The sequence below is a fragment of the Aethalodelphis obliquidens genome, unplaced genomic scaffold (assembly GCF_003676395.1).
Source record: "Aethalodelphis obliquidens isolate GAN/ISIS:26980383/991018 unplaced genomic scaffold, ASM367639v1 scaffold1, whole genome shotgun sequence".
Classification (NCBI taxonomy): Eukaryota; Metazoa; Chordata; class Mammalia; order Artiodactyla; family Delphinidae; genus Aethalodelphis; species Aethalodelphis obliquidens.
In genome coordinates this window covers 32,595,427-32,615,170 of record NW_020837945.1, presented here as the reverse complement: position 1 = coordinate 32,615,170, position 19,744 = coordinate 32,595,427, and positions in this window count along the sequence as shown.

Here is a 19,744-nt window from a genome sequence, read left to right as displayed (position 1 = left end):
TCTGCTTTTTATTCCTTCACCTGAGAATGATTCTGCCAGCTAACTCATTTTTATTTATTCCATGTTCTACCAATAGCACCTGATTCCCAAGGACAAAACGAGATCCTTTCTTTTATAGAATTTTAATGTCCAGCCCAGGGAAGGGTTTATAAGAAGTTGCAAGTTCATAACTGATTATTGCATGAGAGTCTCAGGTTCCACAAGTTTATCCAGCAAGCTTTATGTCGCCTCTAGGATTAGATAGTCTTGGGAAAGATAACCCATGAAGGCATGTACTATTTCACGCAGCAGTGTAACATTACAATGATGATACTCACTTATTTAAAAAATCCTGTTCAGCAAGAGTTTATCTTCACCAACATAGCAGTCCCTACACTCTTCAGCTCCAGGTGGAAGGTCTTAAACTTCTTGAATTTGCAATACTAAAAGAATTTCCAAACATCTGTGACAACACTTGCACATAAGGCCACGTAGGATTCAGGATTAGATATATACAGAAAGCTTCAAGACAACTGAAACCATCTAATATTGATAAGGTATGCGTTAGGTTTTTTCTTTTGAATCCAAACTCAACTTCAAGTGCCAAAATTTAAGAAACACAATAGTCAAAGTCCTAAGGAATGAAAAGCATTCTCACTCATATTAGGGACAGATCTTTCTGGACATACAATGAGAAGCAAGCAGGCTTTTTTGTGGCACCCTTTATTTCAGAGTAGCTGACTTTAATGTTCAGAAAATTATTGTAATTCTCTCAGTATCATCAAATTTCTGTCAGTGAAACTTCACACAGTGGTTTCTGTTTCAGCCTCCCTGTGTAAGAAAGCAAGGGAAGTTGCCGAACTTTCCCGTATCAGACAAGGTTTCTTGAGTAATGACTGAGCCTCATGCCTTCTCATCTTAGAGTATTATGACATCATCTTATCCTTAACAGATCCACGATGTTTACCTCCATGTAATCATGACTATGTCTATACTTTAAAAACCTGTGTGTGTGTGTGCGTTTAACTTCCCATGACCTAAACATATACAGATCTTAATGCAGCATTTAGGACTTAATATCATATTGGTTTGCTAAATGAGATTAGGCATGTAAGCATTAGAAGGAAGCATTCAAAATCAAACTCAGCTTTATTGTTTACTGATAAACTTTCACTTACCTCATAATACAATAATTTCAAAAATCTCCTCTCTTCATTGCCTGATTGGGTTTTCTCAGATTTTTGTATTCCCTTCCTCTTGATTTCTTAGTTATTCCCAATTCTTATATAATTGCCCTTTACTCCGTGACATAAGCATTTAACAGATGAATGGCTATTTATACATTATTTTCATTGCTGCTTATATTTAGCTTGATATATATCTTATGTTTGTTTTTCCTACGTATTTTATGACACGAAATTTCAGAAAACAATTTTGATCATTGCATTTTTAACTCATATGTGGAATTTAAACAACAGGATTTTAAATTTAGAAGGCAAAATGTGACAAAACTGTTCGAAGAATAACACATTGAAACTGGTAATTAGTTATGAAGTATTAACTTTAAAAAAATAATAAAAATATAAAATATTTCTGGAATATTATTAAATTTTAAATTAACCCACCAATATTTTCTTTTAGGCATCAGTTGAGTGCTCTCAATAGCTTGTTTTTAAATGGCTAAGATGTTTTGATGTACCGCATATGTGATATATCCAGCCCATCTGTTATGAAAAAATAAGTGAAACTATCTCTAAACTAAACCAGTTGTCTTCAAAATAAACAACTAACTATATAAATAAGGTATATAGCACAAACTATTACTTTGGTGTGTTGTCTAATCTTTAAAAAAAAGGCGAATAACTAAGCATTTACATTGGAATTCACAAAGAACCAAGGCTGCTCATAGTTAAGGAGACAGTTAACTGACCTGCCCAGTCATTTACATTGGCAATTCATTTAATGAAACTTAACAAATGAAAGAAGGGGAAATCATTGGTATGAAAGCCAAGTGGAGACATGGCTCACTATTCAACTATGTTGATATTTTAAAGGAACATGGAAACTGTCATGCCTACTTTTCTTATGGAGGTTTGCTACAGATTAATAGACTAAAAAATGTTCCTTTCTGGGGAATGTTTGGCCAATGAAGAGATGGAAAAAAATGTGGCTTCATTCCAGCTCCTAAAGAAAAGCAGAACTGAAAGGAACAAAAAGATGAGACTAAGTGTCATGGGCGTGTTTATAATATACCATCATGAAATTAAAGAATCACAATAAAACTAAGTCTCCAGGTCCATTATTTTTCTTAGTTTTTAATGTTCAGAGCTACTTACTGTATTTCAATTATTTAAAAAGCTTGATAAAATAATTTATTCTCATATTTTTAAACATGGAAAATCTTATGGAGATTCTTTCCTCACGTTAGTATGAACATTTCAGGATTAAAAATAATAATAATAAATAAAAATTTTTAAATACAGCTCCCCAGTGAACTAAAATCAGTACAAAAGCTCTATGCAGCATGTGAAGTAGTCAAAAATGATGACATTTCATTGTATGGAATTGATCTTGCATACTTTAATTTTGATTTAAAAGGAAATCTTGGCAGGCAATTAACCTACCTATAAAGATTTGTATAATAGAAAGCTCTTTTTGAATTGCTAAAAGGTAATTCTTTTTCTCCCCAGCAGCCCACTGAGGACTCCTCTTTCTTAAAATTAACTATATGTTCCATAGTTTATTAGCATCAACTCTTTCAACTGTCCTTGGTGGCTACTGTTACAGGAGTCCTCCTTAGATTTGCTTCCCCTTTCTATTTCTTAAGATATAGATTCTGTATAAGGGGGAAACAGCTGAATACCAAGGCCTCCTGGAAGATGCCAGCATCTAAATACTAGTCCCCTCACCTATACACCTTATCAACTAAAAGTTGATTGCAAGGAATTGAGAACAGAGGGAATACAATGATATAAGAACAAATATTAGATATTGTTGTTTTAGGGAAACAGACATTGTATATCAAGAAAGACCAGTTATTGATCAAAAAACTTAAGGGTATGAAACGAGACTCTGACAAAACTTGGTTCAATGGCCTCATGTTTAAGATAAAATGTTAAGAAAGTAAGAAACATATTAAGAATCATGCCTTCAACTTAACTTTCGGTAGCATCTGGCCTAAGAAACATTAGGTCCCTCCTTATAGCCCAAGTTGTAGTAAATGTTATCAAATTTTTTCACAAGAAAATTGTTTAGTTATTTAGCGGCCTCTGTTATAACTCTGCCCACCGTCTTACATTTGAGACCTTTGAAAATCTGGTCACGCCACAACTTTCAAAACTTATGTTCTGAATATTTTGCTAGACAAGTTTATCTTAGCCAAATGAGTCTGACTTTTCCTTATGTACATGTTTATCACTATTTCTGCTTTTATGTAATTCTTCTTGCAGGTATCTTCAATTCTAATTTGAACAATAAGTTTATTGTTATTAAGTGCATATTTCCTACAAACAGTACTGTTGTTGCTTGTATGTGTTTCTGTCATCAGATAAGTTAAGAAGGAAGTGGTTGGCAAAGACTACCTTAGATCTTGGTCACCTGTTCAATTTTCTTGGAGATGATAGCCTCTCATCCGTTCCACTGCCCTCCTCAATTAAAGAAAAGCTTGAAGAGAAACTATTAAACTCATTCTTACTAAGTTTAAAACACTGCCCACCACATACTTTCTTTTTTTTTTTAACATCTTTATTGGAGTATAATTGCTTTACAATGGTGTGTTAGTTTCTGCTGTATAACAAAGTGAATCAGCTATACATATACATATATCCCCATATTCCCTCCCTCTTGCATCTCCCTCCCACCCTCATTATTCCACCCCTCTAGGTGGTCACAAAGCACCAAGCTGATCTCCTGGTGCTATGCGGCTGCTTCCCACTAGCTATCTTTTTTTTTTTTTGGGGGGGGGGTACACGGGCCTCTTACTGTTGTGACCTCTCCCGTTGCAGAGCACAGGCTCCGGACACGTCGCAGGCTCAGCGGCCATGGCTCATGGGCCCAGCCGCTCCGCAGCATGTGGGTTCTTGCCGGACCGGGGCACTAATCCATGTCCCCTGCATCGGCAGGCGGACTCTCAACCACTGCGCCACCAGGGAAGCCCATAGCTATCTGTTTTACATTTGGTGGTGTATATATGTCCATGCCACTCTCTCACTTCGTCCCAGCTGTATTTTCATTTTAACATGGATCTAATAGATGGATTAAAATTGTGGAACTTGAGGCATCCATAAAACATATGAAGGAAAGATCTTAAGGGACAAAAAACTTCTGAACACAAGTATTATGGGTGCCAAGTAATAGTACTGGCCTTTGGTTGACCTGTTGTTAATAACTAAATGAAGTAATGTTATATACAATGCAAAGATTTGGGAAATAAGAAGGACTTTGTAATTTTTACATGATTTTTTAATAGGTTGAGTGTCTCAAAAATGAATTAAGTTCAGACTCAGTGAAAATTAAGAGATTTTTTTAGAATATTTTAAAGAGTATAGCAAGGTATTAAAAAGAACACATTTGGTTATTTAACCTTAAGATAGTAAAGTTACATGGATTGGAAATGATGTACAATATAGATCCTGACTACCAAAGCAAAGAGAACCCACCAGACCTTCTGATATCACCTGGCCTCTAACTTCTGTGAAAATTTTTCATGCTCGGGCCCAAACCTGGTTTGTAATACAATGTTTACTTGTCATGCACTCCTAAGAGATAGCTCTTAACTCTTTCGTATTTATTTTAAACCTCAAATACAAACCAACCACAATCCCATAGTTTCACATTGTTCTGTGGTCATTTGTGTAAATGTAGAAACTCCCTTCTTTCTAAATAAATTCATAATACTCTTATCATCTAGCCAAACTGAAGAGAAACATCTTAGATGTTCATCAGTTTTCAGCTCTGGGCACTTAATTAAATCTGTGAGTTTTTCAGTGACCAGCTGTTTCTTCACACTCAGACACACTCTCAATGAGGGTTAAAAATGCTGATTTACTTGGCACATGCCTGTTTGTGGCCCTCTGCTAAAAGCCCAGTCAGAGCTTTCAAGTTATTCTGATGGTAGTTTTATATAGATAGATCCTTTTCAAACTTAATCTAAACTTCTAATCTTCTAACAAATTTATTTCACATTAGTTGGTTTCCAACATACTACTTGACTTGGAATGAAACAGGATTTGGGAAATAGAAGGCTTGGGCTAAAGGTCTAGTTCTATCATTTCCTGGTTGTATAATATTGAGCAATTAGCTTCTCCCAGCTCTGGTTTCCTAATCTGCAAAATTTTGACACTGTTAGTACTGTGAGGACTAAAGGAGACCAATGCTATACCATTTAACCCTCTACAGATATCAGCTTTTCCACTTTTTCCAGTGGTATTCTCAGTCCACCTGACTAAGTTCCTCTTGGGAACTTCTTTTCTGGTGGCTCCAACCTGAATTTTAGCCCTGGGGGCCCCTAAGAAGCATAGATTTTCTCTGAAGGGAATAGACCAGGTCTATTCAGGGCTACTGGCTGGTAATTACATCAACTCTAGAGCCCTAGAATTGAAGCATAGATAGTTCCATTACTGGGCCTTTGCCATTGTCCAAGAACCGGCATGGCCAATAGATAGCAACAATCCCACTGTAGATTAAGAAGTACCGATTTTAGTTCACCCTGTTGGACCACTGATCATTCTGATGCTTGGAGTCTGTTCCACAGTAGTCTCAGTTCTTCTGGCACCAAACGGTTGCCTTTCCTAACCTCCCCAAAACCTATCTATTTTGTTCTCATCAGACTACTGAATTAACTAGTTGTAGGAGCTCTACCGACCCACAGGATACATGAAGCTTCCCCTGATCCTCCAACTAAGAGTTACCTTTCCCATATCTAAACCCTAGATTCATATTCAATTTATGTCACTTAATTTGCCCTCTTTGATAATGTGAGCATTTTTTGACTATCTGAATTTCCATAGTAGATTTGAAGACACAAACTTTGTCTTCTTGTGATGTTTAGGACTATGTTTTGAATATAGTCAGTACTGAATAAATAAATATTGAATAAATGAATCAAAGAATGGGCAAACGCAAAAGTTATATTAAGAATACTCTTTAAATACGTATGTCCTCTGTAAGAACAAGGAACCATAAAGCTTAAGTTCACTGCCTAAAGCTAACCTTCTGGTGTAATATATGTCTCCTGGTTGCATATGACATTAAAATGCTGGTCCTCTGAAAGCTACTGGAGAGACCGACAGATTCTTTCCAGGGATTAAATTTAAGCCATTTTTGACTATCAAGAAAAGCCTGGGGACTTCCCTGGTGGCGCAGTGGTTAAGAATCCACCTGCCCATGCAGGCGACACAGGTTCGAACCCTGGTCCAGGAAGATCCTACATGCCACAGAGCAACTAAGCCCGTGCGCCACCACTACTGAGCCTGTGCTCTAGAGCCTGCGAGCCACAACTACTGAGCCCACGTGCTACAACTACTGAAGCCCGCACACCTAGAGCCCATGCTCCACAACAAGAGAAGCCACCGCAATGAGAAGCCCGCGCACCACAGCGAAGAGTAGCCCCCGCTCACCGCAACTAGAGGAAGCCCACGCACAGCAACAAAGACCCAATGCAGCCAAAAATAAATAAATAAATAAAAAATAAATTTTTTAAAAAAATAATAAACGTAAGACCAGCATTCCTCTTAAAAAAAAAAAAAGAAAGAAAGAAAAGCCTGAAAAAAGATAGCTTAGGCATACCTTCTATTAATATGAATATGAAAAACTGGAATAAAGCCCAACCATTATTCCAACAGAGTTGATTTTAAATAAATTCAAAAAAAATTAAAAATCATGAGTTTGAGGTGCTGCATAAGACTAAATACTGAAATTAAACAGTGATACCATTAAAGTATTTTACAGGTGGTCAGTGCTTGTAGATCTAATGACAATTTATATGACAACTAATCATTTTATGTTTGGCTACTTAAAATGTCTTATGGTTCAACATATTATCCAATTAGATGAAAATAATTTATATTTTAATGGCTGTCCCTCCAAAAAACGTGAAATTCAAATACTATGTCTTTCTTCTTTTTAAAAATTAATTATTTTCATCAGTCAATGTTATTAAATACTCGAGAGTAGGTTTCCTCTTTCTAAAGAGAGAGAGTCTTATTTTAAAAAAGGTACTCATTATTTTATTTTTAACATTTCCATGTGAAAGAATGTATAAGCTGTAAGAATATTTATTTTATTATATTTTTTATCCAGGTGTCTATGAAATTTTCAGAATCTTAACTAGATACTCATTTACATATTCCACAAGGGACTAACATATTTGTTAACTGTCATTGGAATTGGGTGACAAATTAAATTTAGCTGAAACATCAGCCTTTATACACTGAAGGAAGGAGCTTTGAATTTCACCCCTAAGAGGCTCCATGACAAATACTTTTTCTTTTGTTCCACTTTTTAAAAAGCTCTTTCTATTCTCCTTACTTTTTTATGTAGTTCTTCAACAGTTAACTGAGACTTGCTCTTACTTTCAATACAAACTTATGATATAATTACTAAATAGAAAATAAGAATGATAGTCCTATTAAGTATAGTCAATATGAGATAAAAAGCCAATTAAAGCCCCAGATGGAAATGATCCATGAGAGAAAATAGCATAAGTGGATAAGGGTAATCAGTTGATTGGTTTATAGATCTAAAGATCCCCAAGGGATGTTTTAAATCCACACATTGTGCCCCAGAATGCTGAATTTTGCATGTGGGAGCTTTTATTGAACTAAAAGATCCTTAGAAGGCTATGCTCCCTCTTGGCTTTATATCCACAGAAGACACAAAAGTAAGTGAATTCAGTCAGGGTCTGGAATAAATTGTCATTCTGAAATAAATTGTCATTATTTAAATAAATTGTCATTCTGAAATAAATTCATTTCAGAAGATCTTCCTCAAACAAGCTGGAGGCTATCCCATTATAAATACTGAATATCAGCTACAAAGCTATAATTTTAGGGAAATGGCAGAATTTCAGTGGCTCAATATTAGACAATGTGTTATCGTTCTCTGTAGAATTGTAGTCATTGTGTGTATCTGTAGACTACAGGATGATATAGCTATGCTTGCAAAGTATGACAATAGAGAAATATTTGTGGTTTGTTACTCCCCTTCTCTTTAAGCTGGTCAGAATTAATAACGCAGTTTTCCAAGTGCTGTAAAAGAGAACATAATCCTTAGATCATCTGGTACATATATTCTGAGTCAGAAGTAAGACAAAATAAAAAATATAAAGAGTACACAGGTGACCTAGTCAAGAGACACATAGCTTACATATAGGATCAAAAACATATTTTATAATTTAATACTTTAAGCACGAAGCAAATTGAAGCAGACATCATTGGCTTTGCTTCTTACTAGTTACAAATATTGAACAATTATTTTTTTTAATAAAGATGAAGGAGTAAGGATTTACTTGTCTGTTTAAAAAAATTAAAGTTAGTATTAAATATAACTTCAGCCTCTCTTTTAGTCTGTTTAGGCTGCTATAACAAAATACCACAGACTGCGTGGCTTAAACAACAAATATTTATTTTCTCATAGTTTTGGAGGCTGGAAGGCCCAAGATCAAGGTGCTGGAAAATTTGATTTCTGGTGATAGCTCTCCTTCTGGCTTGCAGATGGGTACCTTTCTACTGTGCACTCACATGACCTCTTCTTTGCACACTAGCAAGAGGCAGAGAGAGAGCAAGCTCTCTGCTGTTTCTTCCTCTAAGGACACTAATCCTATTGGATCTAGGACCCAGCCATATGACCTCATTTAACCTTAATTGCTTTCTTAGAGGCCCCATACAAATACAGCCACCAAACGTTATGGTTCAATGTATGAATTTGGAGAGGACACAAACATTCACTTCATAAAAGCCTGTAAATATATTATTTTGTTCTCCTGCACTTTTTAAATCCTCAGTGTCTGTGTATTACCCCTTACACCTCATATTCCTTCAAAAACCAACATTTTTTTTTTGTTTATATGTGTGCATTTGTATTTTGGTGTTCTGTACCTTTATATGAAATCAAAATTTCCTAAGCTGGATTAGTATTTACTATGAATAACAGCTTTTCTTATCTACTTTCTTTTTTCTTTTGCATCATTTTCCATCTTCTACATAAATGGAATATATTTATACAGTAGATACTTTAATTTCTCTTACATGTCTCTAAATTCTCTAAAGGATACATTGGCTTATATTCATTTGAAACCTTAAATTCTACCCTCCTTTTAGAAATAAGTATTCAAATATGATTCCAGAAGATATATCTTGCAGTTTGATTAAATATTTCTTTCCATTGAGTATAAATTATAACATTCTGTTAAAGAAATAGGGAAGGTGAGAAGAATTAATGTAGTACATTGGAAAGACTTAAATATCAATCCCAAGGTTGCCACTTTGTGGATGTATGATCTTGGGCTGTTCATTGAGCCCACTGAGTTTGTTTCCATATCAGAAAATATGGAAGTTATATAATAATTGTCCTACCCGTGCTTAGGGTTGTGGTAAGGATAAAATGAAACTCTCTATATATAGATGGATAGATGATAGATAGACAGATACATAGATGATAGATAGATAGATAGGTAGATAGACAGACAGATAGATATGTATATAAAATGTCACACAAAAGTGAGTTATTATTCAAAGAAGCAATTAAGCATAAGAATATGTTTTATAATTTCTTTTCCTTTTCTTCAAATGAAATATAAACATGGAAAATACAAACTACAAACTTCTATGTGTTCAAAAAATTAAGCATGGCAGGATTCTCTCCCACTTTGATCAGGTCTTGAAATTTTCCTCATATTTTTAATGTATATTTTACCTATATTTACCTAATTTTAAAATTTAGCAACTATATGCAAAAATTTTTAAACTATCAATTTAATCAATTATTTTTGGTAAAGATTTCATTTTTAATCAAATTTAAGAATTATAAGTGACATCGTTTTTTTGTATTACAGTGGCCTTGCTGCAATAGCATAATATTAGAAATAGATTAGAAATCTGCACAGTCATTTAAGACACCCCCGCCATAAAAAAAAAAAAAAAACTTTTTAGAATTTGCAAGAAATAGCGGACCATGAAAATGGTCACATGTTGGTTAAACAAAACCTAACTGTTTAATAAAATTTTCTGAGAAGTTTGCTCATTGACCCACAAATGCCACAAACAATGTAGCAAATAGGAAACAGGTGTGTGCGTATCATGCTTGGGAAAATCAAAGCAAAGGATTATTTTAACTACCTTTGTGAGAATTTTATGAGGTTAGGGAAGGAAGAGTCAGGAAAGGAAAGAAACCACTTCTGGTTACTTTTCTTCTTTTCTGTGGATTTTGGTAGTCCTGATCCAGGCATCTTCTCGATATTAAAATATATTGAGAATTATACTCAGACTGGAAGCTTGGTGTTCAGTAAGTACAATGAGCTGACTTTTCCCGAAATGTGTAAGGGAAGTTGCTTGTGTAAATGGGCCAAAGGGACTTCACATATGGAACTTATTTGAGTTTTCCCATATTGTATTCTTTCTACATGGGGAATTTAGATTTCAGTGTGACTAAGGATTTGCAGATTTTCTACAGCTTGCTGTACTTTAGAGCAGAGAGAAGAAAAGAAAAAAAAAAAATAGAGAGACAGTATCTTCCTGAACTGAGTTTTGTAGATCTCTTGTGTCTTTATATTTACCGGCGTGATTGGTTTAAGTCATGTTAATTTTGATGATGCACACACAGAACAAGATTTTCTAATGTATTTCCCACTGTTTAGTTTGCCCTATAAGTTGTGGAAGCTGACTTCTGTGACTGTTATGATATGAAATCACAGGGTATTTGAAGGTATTAGTTATGCAAAATTGGTGTGTTCTTGCGAAGTTTTGTATAAATTAAACATCTATTAATCAAATCAGATTAAAAAGCATGCAGGAGCAGGTATTACCTAAGGCATTGCTTCTGTGAGTCATCTTGAAAAAACAAGCCTTTTGTATGGTAAACAATTAACCAATGTTTTAGTCTTTTGTGGAGTATCTAAGTGCATAAAACATGCCCCACCCGTATTTAATTTCTTTCTGAATGAGAAAGGAGCAAAAACAGTGGAAGTGGATTGAAGTAGTCCAAATCAGAACAGGTAGTTGAAAACACACTCTGAAATCAGAGTCGGTTGTGGGGAGGAGTGAGGACAGCCTGGTGAGACAGGCTGCAAAGGGTGCCTGAGGGAGAGAGCGAAATAGACGTTTGCAGCAACAGAACAAGTTCCTGTGGTTAGAACAAGCCTGGCTCTCGGGAGTAATAGCCTCACACCTGGCAGAGTTTTAGGAGGCTGGTTTGTGGGAGCTCTGAGCACCCAGAAAACTCTGTCACCAGCCCTTGGGCTGGTCATTAAGACCAGAGTTTCTGGTTCCATGGATTGCAAACACAATAGACTCTCTTAATGTGCAGGTGGTAGTAATAGCATCTATCACTTGCATAATAGTTTGCAAATATTTTTAGAAAGCTATTTTCCATGAAGTCTCTCTTAGGATCCTGGCAGAGTCTCTAGGACTTTGGTATGAATGAGTTTATCAGGTAACTATGAAATACACACCAACCATCTGGTTGTGGGAAAAGACAAAGGAAAGACAAAGAGAAAAGGGCAGAAAAGAAAGGAATCATATATCATTCACACATCCCTTCAGCATTCTCTGTGTGACAGGCGGGGCATGGGCACAAAACAAGCATAATCCTGTCTACTTTCATGAAATGCACAGCCTCTTAAAAGAGAGTAATATTAAACTAATAAACACACAGCACTTAATCACAAAGTGTGACAAGGGTAGAAAGTGTTAATCAGGGAAGGCCTCTGAGGAAGCGGTCTTTAGTCTGAGACTTGAACAGTAGTGTACTCTTACTATGTGCTCAAATCTACACTAAGAGGTGCTATTATTATCCACATTCATTGTCCATTATCATCATCCATATTCTCTAGATAGAGAAGCAAAGTTGTCAAGAGGTTGTAAGACTGTTCAAGGTCACACATTCTAGGAAACCAGTTCTCTACTTTATTGAGCTTACCCAATGCACATCGCTGCCTCACAAGGAAAGGGGAATAGACAGCAGTCTGGCAGGCCAGGAAAGCAGAGAAATCTAAAGATAAACCTCCAACTCTTAGTCTTGCATAGAACCTTCAAGCAGTAGGTTGAATACCAAAGCATCATCGCAGTTGATACCACTGGTTATAAGATTCAGGGACTCTAACTGCACAAGTTGTCTGAAAATGTGCTTACTGTAAAGAAAGAGTCGCTGTGGGTGGCCCCTGAGCCAGAAGTCACCTAAAGCTGGAAATTCCCTTATCCCATTCGAAGTGAGCCAGGCTTTATCTTATTTTGATAGATACCAACGACAGTGAAACAAGAGAAAAAAATTAACATATTATACATGACACTTCCTGCATGTAAGATTTTTTAATTGTGTTCAGCTATTTAGGATAATTATACCTAATCACATAATTCCTGTAAATTGATGAAGTGACATAATTTAGATGTTTAACAAGAAATGTAGATTAAATAATTATAACATATAGCTGTAATTTATGGATTATGACAGGCAAAAGTTAAACTTTGCAAAATAGTGTAATTTGAGCCTTCAGGGAAATGTTTCACCATTTCTGTTTCCTATTTCTGACCAAGTGCAACAGCTTTGAAAGCTACATAATGTAAACATAAGGGCTTCCCTCTGTTTCTAGGATATCCTAAATATAGACTATGCTCAAGAGACTAATGTGGTTTTAGCCTCTTCCCAGGAATCTAATATGAAATGAACTGCCTTAGAAGGAATTCAGGGCTCCACCTGTTTCTTGAGTGAAGTGACCATTGGGACGACTGAAAACTGTGTGAAAACAGTGGTGACTTTGACTCGGGGGCTCTCATTCATGTATTAATTGTTAAATTATGCAATGCTTATTTATCAGTGGCCATTATGTATGTTTCGTGTCCCTGCTGAGTGCTGGACATTCTGTAGGGAGCAGAGTCCAGAGAGCAAAGGAAAGAGAGGGGATGAGTAAGTAGGGAGCATCCAACATTGTTAAGTCTTACCAAGAGAGCAAATAAGATAAGATTCTTTCAACAGGGAGCTGATGTTCGTGACTTTTATGAGGACCTCCGGTGGAGTGGTGAATGTCAAGGCCAGAGGGAGTAGGCGGGGAGGCAAGTCAGAGGTGAACTGGAGAGAGCACTTCTTTTAAGAAGTTTCATAGTGAAGTAGAAGAGTGAAATCAGAAAAGGGGGTGTTGAGTTTAAAGGAGACTTCTGTCTTCCCATACCCCCAGTGGGACAGGTATGTTTGAATCCCGATTGGAAGTATAATTTAAATAGAAGTAAAGGTACAAGTTGATAGACTCAGTGGAGGAGGTCGGTGGCACCTTCCTGTGATGTCTTCTATTTGTTCATAAAGTTAAAGGTCCTCTGATGACAGAATAAAGAGGTGAAGGAACCAAGACTTCAAACCGAGTGGCAGATGGCAGGCAAAGCTTTAACCATGAGCAGTAGGGTTAGGAGGTGCCCCAGAACTGCATTTGTTTGTCCTCATTCAGGGCCAAGTTAAGGTTGTTGACAGTGAATATAGTGGGGATGTGCAGGTGTGAAGGCCAAGAGCTGGACTGATACACACTTATGGCTTTGCCAAGCAAGTGAGAAGGAATATCAAGAAATCTGGTAAAGGGGGGTTATGGTCATGGGTGAGGCTTGGACTTCAATTGGGAGAGGAAAGGAAGTGAAGCAAAGAGAGCCAATAGAGAAGAAGATATAAAAGATTCTGAGGACTGGAAATTCTGATGCAATCCAAATTCAAGTATGTTTGGAAATTGAGTGACAAAACTGAAACATTAGAATGAAGAATGACTGAAGCTATTATTTCAGAACTCAGCCAGAATGGAAGTTGCCCCCAGGAATGAGGACAGAAGATAGCCCCTAAGAGGTCCTATTTCTAAGAAGGTTGACTCTCACAGCTTTCAGGGTTGTATCAGATACCACATTCTATCCTCAGTCAATTCCTTAGAAAATAAATATACATTCAGGAGGTGTACATGATTATTAAAGATGTTAAAGTTAAGTTTTCCGACACATGATTAGCGTGAATATGTGTGCGAAATATTAGGTACAGGTTCTTGATGCCAAAACCTTCTTCGATAATAAAATTATGTAAAAAAATGCGGTTAAGAATCAAAACTATACAAAAATTGGATCATTAATCCCAGATTGTGATCACAGCTGCTCCACACTGGCACCTAGACAGAAACAAAAAACAGTGGCCTGGTAATGTCTGCTTCTCCATAGATAGAAGGTAGAGAAGGAGAGATCTATTAGTAAAAAAATAAGTAAATAAAACTGAAATTGGAAGAAAGGAAACAATCCGAGTATGGTAAATGTATGTGAGTAGAATGAGGGAAGAATTATTAGGGTGTTTTGGGGGGTTTTTTTGGGTTTTTTTTTTTTTTTTGCAGTACGTGGGCCTCTCACTGTTGTGGCCTCTCCCGTTGCGGAGCACAGACTCCGGACGCGCAGGCTCAGCGGCCATGGCTCACAGGCCCAGCCGCTCCGCGGCACGTGGGATCCTCCCGGATCGGGGCACAAACCCGTGTCCCCTGCATCGGCAGGCGGACTCTCAACCACTGCTCCACCAGGGAAGCCCAGAATTATTAGTTTTTAAACCAAATGAAGGTACTTCTGAAATGTGATAATAAAATTCAAATGATAAAACCAAAACCATTGTCAGACCATCATTGAAGCATAGAGAATATATAATAAAATTATGATAAAATACATAATTATCAATGACTTAGAATTTCTCTTTTCTAGAACTTAACAATTCACCATATTTAAGGTGAACATAAGGTCTATTTTTTAGCTTTTATTACATTCTAACCCTTGAGAAATTTGTATTATGGTTCTTATGAAAATTGCTTCTTGGAAAATGATCACTAAAATGATTATTGTTATTCTTGTAAACTTGATATTGGGGCTTTCAACTTGGAAGTCAGAATAATAAAAGAAATGTAAGGGCAAATATGTGTGTGCACATATGTGTGTGCTTACATGTGTGTGAATGTGCATGTACGTAGGACTTGTATCTGTGTGTGTATCTCTACATGTAGGCCTAGGACTTAGTGTCACTGGTCTATTTGCAAAGAGTCAGTAGTCATGATTTAATTATGTACACTTTAATTATATGGCCTTTCAAGTAAAATTTGTTGAGGAACAATAACCATGTAATTCTCATTTATATTTGAGTCATGATGTGTAATCCGACAGTCCATGTAAAAATGGCTTCTTAAAAGTTATAAAATCTTTGGTATTATCAGTGAGAAAATTAAAGATAACTTTCAAAAGGCAGCATTACCACAGTTTCCGACACTTCTTTCCTTCTTTTTGTTTCATGGTCATGTTGAATACAAGGCAAGAAAGGAACAAAGTGCCTAATTGAACAAAGTGCTTTAAGTCACATGCAGAAAAGGAAAGAAATCCCCACGGCTTCTGTGTTTCAGAGGCTGGCCAAGAAAAACCATCATGGCTAAGATTGGGGGCAAGAAAAGCTGCATGGCTGGCCTTATTCCTACCTGTGTTTCATGTAACCATATTGTTTGCTCCGAGTGGCTGAACAAAAGAATGGCTCTCCCCTGTTCTGATAGCTCATTTGGAACATGTAAAAGCCATCCTCATCAGGATGAGAAAATTACATCACTGATAAGTCAACTTTCTGTACCATTCTGGATCGTAGTCTCTAGATAGAAAATGTGGCATTTTTAGACATTGGGACTACTTCGGATTCTTTGGAATTCCTCTAAGAGCAATTGGGTCTGATGTGATGGGTTTTTCCCTTATCTCCCGGGCTATGAAGAGCTCTTTTATCATCCCAGCATTTGAGTTGTCAGAGTCCCTGGAATAGGTCAGAAAAAGCTCCCTCAGAGATTTTTATACTATAGCATTGTTAGCTAAATTAATCCTTTTGCCTAGATTTTTCCCCCAAAGAAAAATTTTGTGAAGTTCATTGGAGTCTCAGGAAAAGAACTAACAAAAGGCAGAACTTCAGCTGGGTCAAATAGGCATATTATCTCAAAACCAAAAAGATGAATTATGAGGGAGGATACTTGGTTTTTAATACAATTAAAGTCTGAAAGAAAACTTAATTTCATCTAGTCCATTCCCTTTTCCTCAAGATAAGACAGTTCATGAACATTTGGAGAGGAATACTTTTTTATCTTATTATTCAGGATCTACAGTGAGAGGAATTACATAACCATTCATAAAATCTCATGGCTACTAAGTATTTTACTCAGTAACCTCTCCTCTTCTCTAGCTTAAATATCATGTTCTGAAATTATATACAATTTTTGCCTAGTCTCTCCTATAAGGAAACAGAAAAACAAATACTCTTTTTTCATTGTGAATTGTTAGCCATACTATTTATAATATAAGCACAATCTTGACACTAGAAACATCTTTAGTCTACTATTTTTTGAAAACATTTTTATTATACTTTTCCAATATGAGGTCTTGTTTATCCATTAAAACTGCCTTCTTGTATCTTTCACATGTCTATGTCTTAGACACACGATTTCTCATTTCTTATTAAACTGTTAAATATTAAATTTCATTTTAGTGTAATTATTGTATATATGTCTTTATTATACACTGAACTAAATATCTTTAGGAAGTAAATATACACTTTAAAATTTATACTTATGTATGTAGGTACAATGTAGATTTGTATGACAGGCACCGTCTACCGAACATCAGAATCAGAATCAGAATCTTTTAACTTATTTGGCCACTAGATGGCACTGATCTGCCTTTCGAAGCTGCTACCTTGCTTAATAGAGAAAAATTATTTTTTTAATCAAGAAATACATCACTTTTCTTAACCAATAAACTTTTAAGTTTGCAGTGAGTTTTTACGATTAACAAATATATGATATTTCTTAGAGCAATAAACAACAAACAACAAATAAACACTGCTCTTTCTATACTAACATTTTCATCCCTCCAACTTTGTAGTATATGCAGGAAACGAGATCAACATTGAATTAAAAAATTCTCATCCTTACCAATCTTCATTAGTGTCTTCTAAAAAAACTTTTTCATTCTCTTTTCCAGTTTTAAGTAGCTATTGGTCCCAGAGTTAAAATTTTAAGTTACTTAATAAGCCCCAGTTATGCAAATTCGTCTATCAACATCTTTTCAAAGAAGGAATTTGTTTGCTTTTTCTCTTTTAGCTACCTGTAATGAATCTTAAGGTAAAATATGATTGTTGGCTTGTGTCATGTTCACCTAACTCTGGTTCCATTGGGATTACTTCTTAGACGGGAAGTTAATTTTTATCTGACACAAAGACGCATAATAAGAAAATTCTATTATTTTTTTAAAAAATAGACATTTTATTCCTCCCAAATTAAGATTCATTGTAAAGTATATCAAAAGAAATATTGGAAATATTTGTCTTGGTTCATTCAACTTTAATTTGCCCTTATGCGAACTAATGAAGGGTGGCAAATGAAATGTAGTAAATTAGTTTAGGATGTGACATGTCTATTAGATACCACAATGCTTCGGGCTAACAAAGAATCTACCTCAAGGTTCACTGCCCCGGAAATCTTCATCAGAATTACCTGTGGAGCTTCTTAAAAGTACAGAAACACAGACTCAACCAAATACCAGTTTACTGGATCAGAAACTGTTTGGTGCAAGCATGGCATTTATAGTGCTTAAATACTGCTCTAGTTTGCAGCCAGAGATGAAAACTACTGTCCTCAAAGAGGAGGTTTGATTCAAGAGCATCATCTTATTTAAGCATCCTGCATCATGGCTCAGCGCTCTGGCATCTGGAGCCAGCTTGCTCCCAGCATTGCCACTTACTAGTTCTGGGACCTAAAGCAAAAGCTATTTACGTTGCTATGCTTCACGTTTCTTAATCATATAACAGTGACAGTAAGAATGGCCACCTTGTATGAAGTTATCCTGAGGGTAATACATGTAAAGTGGCTGAAACTTAGCCCTCAACAGGTGAGATCTATTATTATATTTTAATTACTATTGCTGTTGCAAAAATATAGTTGCTCTGTATATTGATAAGCTATAAGTTTGTATAAATTTATATTATTTTGCTGTATTTTTATTTATTTTTGCTAAATTTATGTTTATTTTCGTCCTACATTGGGTGAGAGTCACCTGGATTAAATTTTATAAAGAGAAGAATGAGGAAAGTGAGGTAACAATTTAAAAAACCACATAAAGTCTTCATAATTTTTTTTTTTTTTTTTTTTTTTTTTTTTTTTTTTGCGGTACGCGGGCCTCTCACTGTTGTGGCCTCTCCAGTTGCGGAGCACAAGCTCCGGACGCGCAGGCTCAGCAGCCATGGCTCACGGGCCCAGCCGCTCCGCAGCATGTGGGATCCTCCCGTACCGGGGCACAAACCCGCGTTCCCTGCATCGGCAGGCGAACTCTCAACCGCTGCGGCACCAGGGAAGCCCTTCATAAATTATTTTATAAGCTTCTGGAAATACAGAAAATTGGTCACACATAAAATTAATAGTGAAGAATTGATTACAGAGCTCTTTCTTTTTGTCCACTGTCATCTGTTTCATTCAGAACTCTCATTTATAAAAGTAAAAAATTAAACGTAATTTGTGTATAAGGGATTTACATTCTGATATGATCGTCAAGACATTGCGTTAATATCATGAAATTAAAACTAACTAGACTCTTCTTTTTTTAATTTATTTATTTATTTTATCTTTGGCAGTGTTGGGTCTTCATTGCTGCACATGGGCTTTCTCTAGTTTCAGAGAGCAGGGGCTACTCTTCGTTGCAGTGCACGGGCTTCTCATTGCAGTGGCTTCTCTTGTTGTGGAGCGTGGGCTTCAGTAGTTATGGCATGTGGGCTCGTGGGCTCGGTAGTCATGGCGCATGGGCTTTGTTGCTCCACAGCATGTGGGATCTTCCTGGACCAGGGCTCAAACCCGTGTCCCCTGCAATGGCAGGCAGACTCCCAGCCACCGTGCCACCAGGGAAGTCCCTAGCTATACTCTTCTTAAAAGAAGCATTTAGTAATCAAACCTTACTGAAACTTAAAGTTGGGATTGTTTGAACTCCCTCCAAAAATTTTCTGCGCTCTTTCTCTTTTGCTTGCATAGCTCTTTGATGGCATCTATCTCTGCAGGAGTGAACTTGGGGGAGAGCGTCATAATCAAATTCTTCATCAAGTGAGAAGGGCCGAACTTCATCTCCATCTCTTCCCTTTGTCTGCTTCTTTTCCGGTGGGCCTTGGCTTCATTCCAGGGGTAAGAGGCTGGGCCACGGAAGGAATGTAAGAAGGAACACTCATGCTCATGTCCTGTTCCACCTCTCCTGGAAGCAGCAGCAAATCCTTGCTCATTGGAGGCTTAATCTCTTCATCCAAGTCCAAATCTTCTAAATCAAGGAAATTGTCTACCTTCACCTTTCCTGCCCAGATATCATAATCTCTTATTCTATTGTCTTAGGTGCTACTGCCGTAAATAGAGTCCAAAGAGTATTTTCCACAATTTCCTTTGCCTGAAATTATCCTTTTTTTATCTGGTGATTAAAGTTCTCTTATTCAAACTTAACTCAAGTATCACCAACACCGGAAATCCTTCCTATTGTCCTTCAAACCACTTCCTCTGAAGCCCACCTTT